Consider the following 7575-nt stretch of genomic DNA (forward strand, 5'->3'; position numbering starts at 1 on the left):
CTCAAAAGTAATATACAGTGGTCGAAGTGGGCCGGTATGCGACGGTATGGCATACCGGCACTTCTTTCCACTGTACCCGGAAGTTTGTTTTTTTTCAAATTCAATTAAAGAGTGCGCAGAAGGAGTCGAGGAAAGTGGCCATCCTGCTGCACTAAGGATGCTGCTCCCGTCCCTGCCTGGCGCCCACGCCATGGTCAGATTAAGAAGGGGATGCAGGGTATACTGTACCCCGGACCCCCTTCCCCCCCCCCCCCATCCCCGGCCAGAGCACACTGACATCACTAGCTTTCCCTCTTAAGCAGCAGCAGAACCAGCAGCCAGAATGTGAGCAGGACAGTATGCAGTGAAGGCAGAGACCCAGGAGTATCATGTTTCATGAGCTACCGATAGAGGAGAGGTAGGAGGGTGGAGAGAGCTGTAAGTGACACAGGGATCCCAGCTTCTCCTCTTCCCTGCTTGGGTGTCTGAGTCCTATGTAAACTGTTATGCAACTAAACCATTTGGGTCTAGAGATAGAGACACACACAGAGCGTCCTCCTGAGTCCTGTCCCAGTGTGTAAGTAGTACAGAGGCTGCTGCTGTCCTTGCATGTGACAAGATAAAGTATTTTATTTTTCTATGTGTATTTTGAGGTTAAGTTGTCTTTGTTCCACTACAAGAACATTTTATATAATAGTTGTCTTTCAATTAGGTGGAGCTATAAACAGTACCCAGCCATTATTAAACTAGTAGTTTAAAACTAATATACACCATTGGTTTACATTTAATATACACAATCTATACCTCCCACCATGACCCATTCCATGAGGGACACAATGCTCTCTACCTGGACTTCCTTCTTAATTTATGATTGCAATCACCTGTGGTGAAACACCTTTCTTATCAATTACATAGTTCAACACAGGTGACGCCAATCATATATTAAGTGGTAAGTCCAGGTAGAGAGCATGTTGTCCCTCCTGGATTAGGACATGTTAGGAGGTATGCACAATCTAATATAACCCCCATCTTCCATCGGGGCCCCCCTGTCTTAAGTGCCCCAGGCACCCCAAGGCTTAATCCGGCCCTGGCCCACGCCGACTAGACGGCTGTGTAGAGCGCCGGACCTGTGAGGCTCTCATACGCGCAAGCCTGACTGTGGCTCACTGTTAGGGTCTCCTGCTCTGTGCTGCCACGTCGTCATGGCAACCGGGAGACAAGTGCTAGTGGAGTAACCTGAGCGTAGCTGATACTCCGGTTCGGGTCTTTTGCTGTGCAATGGTTACAGGCTCTGTGCACGGCAGGGGATCCGGTGCAGGTTTTTGTGCTCAAAGTCTGTGAGGTCTGAGTGGGGCGTGGACAGCACCTGCTATATAAACCCTCTTCTCAGGTTAGGCAGATGCTGCTGAATCTTTGTTGGTTAGTCAGTTCCTGAAAGCTAGCTAGTACTGTGTAAACTTTGTATTTGTTTGTTGCTTACTGCAAATAGGCCTTGGGATTTGGTATTACACTCTGCCAATCCAGACCTAGCAGTAAGACTGGAGTCAGTCGTTTAACCTGCTGGGGTTCTTTTGCTACTCTGTGAACCTAGCAAGTTTGCGGCTGTATTCTCAAACTTGCCTGCCAAAATCCTTTCTCACTGTGCAATGTGTTCAGGTGTCAGTTTAGTGGCAGTAAGCTGAACCAGTGCACTGCAAGTGAGGACTAGGATTGTGGAGACTCTCCTTGTATCTATTATTCCATCTCTGACCAAGGAGTTTACTGCCACACCCGTTGGTAACCCTTTAGGATTTTGCTGTTGCCCTTAGCAACAGCATTTCGGGTTCTCTACGTATTAAATCACTACATCTCGCTTCTTTCCATCTGAGCATTCCTAATACTAGGGAGACACCCAGTTTCTTAGCCTTTGGGCTTCTCTGTTCACTTTGTGTTTATTTTGTTACCCTATCACCTTCTGTGTATGTAATGTCATATTCCCCAGTCTGTCTGTGAGTTCATTTGTTTTGCATCCCTCACCGTTCAGACACCAGTACATTCCTGCTGGCACTGGTGTGCATAACATATTCAGCAGCCCAATACTCCTGTTGAAATTTTGTAGGAATATGGAGCATACCCCTCAAAATACTTTGCAACAGGTGGTCGATCAGGTGCAGGTCCTGACACGACAATTTAATGATTTGTCCATTAAAATGCACACCTCGCAGGCCGCTGGCGGGGCTCCCGCAGCAGCAATACCTTCAGGGGTTAAGGAGCCGAAAGTAAATCTCCCGGATCGTTTTTCTGGAGATCGCTCGCAGTTCTTTTGTTTTAAGGAGAGCTGCAAGCTATATTTGCAGCTTAGGCCTCAGTCTTCTGGGTCGGAGATTCAGCGGGTGGGCATAGTGATTTCCTTGCTACAAGGAGACCCACAGGTCTGGGCATATGGGTTGCAGCCTGACTGTCCGTCGCTTAAAAGTGTTGATGCTTTTTTTACGGCACTGGGCATGTTGTATGATGACCCTGACAAGACGGCCTCAGCCGAGGCTCAGATTTCGATCCTTAAGCAAGGGCGAAGGCCAGTTGAGGTTTATTGTACAGAGGTTCGGAGGTTGGCCCATGATACCCAGTGGAATGACCCAGCCCTGAGACACCAGTACTGAAGAGGTCTTTCTAACCAGTTAAAAGACCAACTGGTACAATATCCCTTGCCTGATAGCTTGGATCAGCTCATGCAGTTATCCATTCGGGTGGATAGACGGCTGAGAGAGCGCAGGCTTGAAAGGGAGACCGAGGTTTCCTTCTTTCCCAAGGGAACCTCAGACTCTGAGGAATTTTCAGAGGAGCCGATGCAGATTGGGGCTACCCGCCTCTCCTCGCGTGAGAAGACGCGGAGGAGACAGCAGGGGTTATGTTTGTACTGTGGGAATAAAGGTCATGTGGTAGTATCATGCCCAGAAAAGCCGGAAAACTTCAGGGCCTGAGGGTGATGGGAAATATCCTGTCAGGTCAGAAGTCGGAATTTCCCAAGAAGACTTCTATCATTCCGGTGACCTTGAAGATCCTCGGTCAAACTGTCAAGACTGAGGCCTTTGTGGACAGTGGGGCCGACGGGGTTTTTATGGACCGCCAATTCGCCCTGAGACACTCTGTTCCCTTAGTATCCTTGGCATCGGAAATTGAGATTTGTGGGTTAAACGGGGCACCATTATCCCAGGGTAAAATTAACTCTTGCACTAGCCAGATTTCTTTGTTTATTGGAGCCACACACTCTGAAAAATTGTCCTTTTATGTGACTGTCTGTACTTTTGCCCCATTGGTGTTGGGGTTACCCTGGTTAAGGGCCCACAATCCTCAATTTGACTGGGTCTCTGGGGAGATTCTTAGTTGGGGTACTGATTGTTTCAGGAGTTGCTTGAGCCTTCCAGTCAGGCTTTCGCAGCTAAGTTTGCCAGGATTGCCAGGATGTTATGCAGATTTTGCGGACGTGTTCTCCAAAAGAGTTGCAGAGGTACTACCTCCCCATCGCCCCTATGACTGTGCCATTGATTTGTTGCCGAATGCTAAGCTTCCCAAGAGCAGGTTGTACTCCCTGTCACGTCCTGAGACTCAGGCTATGGCAGAGTACATTCAGGAGAACTTGGCTAAGGGATTTATCAGACCTTCACAGTCTCCAGTTGGGTCGGGGTTCTTCTTCGTGGGTAAAAAGGACGGTTCGTTGCGACCCTGCATCGGCTTCAGGGAATTGAACCGTATCACGATTAAAAACTCATACCCACTGCCTCTCATTTCGGTCTTGTTTGACCAGCTTCGTACTGCCACCATTTTTTCTAAAATTGACCTACGCGGTGCGTACAATCTAATCCGAATAAGAGAGGGGGATGAATGGAAGACTGCCTTTAATACCCACTCAGGGCATTATGAATATTTGGTGATGCCTTTTGGGCTCTGTAATGCCCCGGCAGTCTTCCAGGACTTCATGAATGATGTGCTCAGGGAATATTTGGATAGATTCTTAGTTGTATACTTAGATGACATGCTAATCTTCTCCCATTCCCTGGAGGAACATCGGAAGCATGTACGCTTAGTCCTCCAGAAACTCAGAGACCACCGGCTTGAGGCGAAGCTGGAGAAGTGCGAATTTGAAGTTCAGCAAATCGCATTTCTAGGATATATTATCTCCCCAGAAGGTTTCCAAATGGAGGGTTCCAAGGTACAGGCAGTCCTGGATTGGGTGCAGCCCACTAGTTTGAAGGCGCTTCAGCGTTTTCTGGGCTTTGCGAATTTTTATAGACGATTTATCGCTGGATTTTCGTCTATAGTGGCGCCCTTGGTGGCACTCACTAAGAAAGGGGCGGATGTTGCTCACTGGTCTTGTGAGGCCAAAGCGGCTTTTGCCCGTCTCAAAAGGGCATTTGTCTCGGCCAAGGTGCTGCGACACCCAGATCCAGAGCGTCCTTTTGTGGTGGAGGTGGATGCCTCTGAGATGGGTATTGGGGCAGTGCTCTCTCAGATGGGGGTGTCTGATAATCGCCTTCATCCCTGTGCTTACTTTTCCCGTAAATTTTTGCCTGCCGAGATGAATTATGACATGGGTAACCGGGAATTGTTGGCTATTAAGAATGCACTCGAGGAGTGGAGACACTGGCTTGAGGGGGCTAAGTTTGTGGTCTCAATTCTCACCGACCATAAGAATTTGGCATATTTAGAGTCAGCGAAGCGCCTCAATGCCAGGCAGGCACGATGGGCTTTGTTTTTTGCTCGCTTTAATTTTTTGATAACATATCGCCCTGGGTCAAAAAAATCAAGGCTGATGCGCTCTCGCAGAGTTTTGCTCCAATCCAGGAGACCACCGAGGAGCCATTGCCCATTGTGTCCCCATCATGTATTAAAGTGGGCATTACCCAGGACCTCTTGTCATTAGTCCTTAGAGCACAGGAGCAGGCTCCTCCAGACCTTCCGGTAGGTCTTTTGTTTGTGCCTCCTAGGTTAAGACAGCGAGTGTTCCTGGAATTCCATGTCAAGAAGTCGGCAGGTCACCCGGGTATTGCCAGAACTCGGGAGTTGCTATCTAGGGCGGTGTGGTGGCCCTCGGTGGCTAGGGATGTGGATCAGTGGGTTCGGGCATGTGACATCTGTGCCCGAAATAAGACTCCTAGAGGGGTTCCTGTTAGCCCATTACATCCACTCTCTATTCCATCTAAGCCATGGACCCACATTTCAATGGATTTTGTGGTGGACTTGCCCAAATCCTCGGGGATGACAGCCATCTGGGTTGTCGTTGACAGGTTTTCGAAGATGGCGCACTTCGTTCCATTGGTTGGGCTGCCATCGGCCAGACGCTTGTCTGAATTATTTATGCTGCATGTTGTGCGCCTCCACGGGTTGCCACTTGATGTGGTCTCTGACCGCGGATCCCAGTTTGTGGCCAAATTCTGGAGGGCATTTTGTTCCGATCTCCAGATTTCTGTCAGCTTGTCGTCAGGCTACCATCCGCAATCTAATGGGCAGACTGAAAGGGTGAACCAGTCCTTGGAGCAGTTCCTCAGGTGTTATGTCTCCAAGTGTCAGACTGACTGGGTGGCTCATCTGTCCATGGCGGAGTTTGCCTATAACAACGCGGCTCACTCTGCTACAGGGATCTCTCCCTTCCTTTGTGTGTATGGGCATCATCCTAAGGCCAATTCTTTTGACCCCCTGGACTCCACGCCTGGTGGTTCCTCTGTGGTTTCGGTCCTTAGAGGTATTTGGAGGAAAGTGAAGAAAGCCCTTGTGTCTGTGTCATTAGTGACCAAAAGGGTTTTTGATAAGCGGAAAAGACCCTGCAGCTTCAAATTAGGAGACTTCGTCTGGTTGTCTACCAAGAATTTGAAGTTGAGACAGCCATCTCATAAGTTAGGCCCCCGGTTCATCGGTCCTTATAAGATCACTAGGGTTATCAATCCGGTGGCATTTCAGTTAGATCTACCCCGTTCTTTGGGTATCAATAAAACATTTCATTGTTCCCTTTTAAAACGGGCGATTAGTAATCCTTCTTCCAGTGGAAAACCTTCCCCTCTTCTGATACGTGGCCAGAGGGAGTTTGTTGTTGAAAGGATTCTTGACTCCAAGATGGTTCGGGGTCGGCTGTCATTTTTGGTGCACTGGAAGGGGTATGGCCCGGAGGAGCGGTCGTGGGTGCGCAGTTGTGATCTTCATGCCCCCAGACTGTTACGCTCTTTCTTCTCGCAGTTCCCCGATAAACCCGGTAGTAGGGGTTCTTTGACCCCTCGTCAGAGGGGGGGTACTGTTAGGGTCTCCTGCTCGGTGCTGCCACGTCGTCATGGCAACCGGGAGACAAGTGCTAGCGGAGTAACCTGAGCGTAGCTGATACTCCGGTTCGGGTCTTTTGCTGTGCAATGGTTACAGGCTCTGTGCACGGCAGGGGATCCGGTGCTGGTTTTTGTGCTCACAGTCTGTGAGGTCTGAGTGGGGCGTGGACAGCACCTGCTATATAAACCCTCTTCTCAGGTTAGGCAGATGCTGCTGAATCTTTGTTGGTTAGTCAGTTCCTGAAAGCTAGCTAGTACTGTGTAAACTTTGTATTTGTTTGTTGCTTACTGCAAATAGGCCTTGGGATTTGGTATTACACTCTGCCAATCCAGACCTAGCAGTAAGACTGGAGTCAGTCGTTTAACCTGCTGGGGTTCTTTTGCTACTCTGTGAACCTAGCAAGTTTGCGGCTGTATTCTCAGACTTGCCTGCCAAAATCCTTTCTCACTGTGCAAGGTGTTCAGGTGTCAGTTTAGTGGCAGTAAGCTGAACCAGTGCACTGCAAGTGAGGACTAGGATTGTGGAGACTCTCCTTGTGTCTATTATTCCATCTCTGACCAAGGAGTTTACTGCCACACCCGTTGGTAACCCTTTAGGGTTTTGCTGTTGCCCTTAGCAACAGCATTTCGGGTTCTCTACGTATTAAATCACTACATCTCGCTTCTTTCCATCTGAGCATTCCTAATACTAGGGAGACACCCAGTTTCTTAGCCTTTGGGCTTCTCTGTTCACTTTGTGTTTATTTTGTTACCCTATCACCTTCTGTGTATGTAATGTCATATTCCCCAGTCTGTCTGTGAGTTCATTTGTTTTGCATCCCTCACCGTTCAGACACCAGTACATTCCTGCTGGCACTGGTGTGCATAACACTCACTATGTACATAGCGGAGCTGCTGCAGCCGCGGCTGAGGTTCAGCGGACTGATAAAATCAGTTATTACCTATAAACATTAAGCTATATTCTATTATGGACTAAGTACGCTATTGGCGCACTGAGTACCGTAAGGGTACGCACTTAGCGTAGCAAATGCTAGGCCGTGGGCGCGACGCACGAGCGACACGCACGCTCACTGAATGTTACACAGTAACCCTAAGTAACAACACACCATAAGGGTACGCTTTACACTTTAAACCTTGGCAATGAAATACTATAACAATGTAATGCTTTTTAACCTTGATTATATGAGAAGCTGTTTGAGTGATTGAGACGCTCAGAAAACCCTTTATAGTAACTAGTGAAAACACAAGACCTGGTTAGGTTTTAAAAACCACTTAGGCTCTAACACCCTTGTGGATAATTCTATTAGAG

The sequence above is a fragment of the Pseudophryne corroboree genome, chromosome 8 (genome assembly GCF_028390025.1).
Source record: "Pseudophryne corroboree isolate aPseCor3 chromosome 8, aPseCor3.hap2, whole genome shotgun sequence".
Taxonomy (NCBI): Eukaryota; Metazoa; Chordata; class Amphibia; order Anura; family Myobatrachidae; genus Pseudophryne; species Pseudophryne corroboree.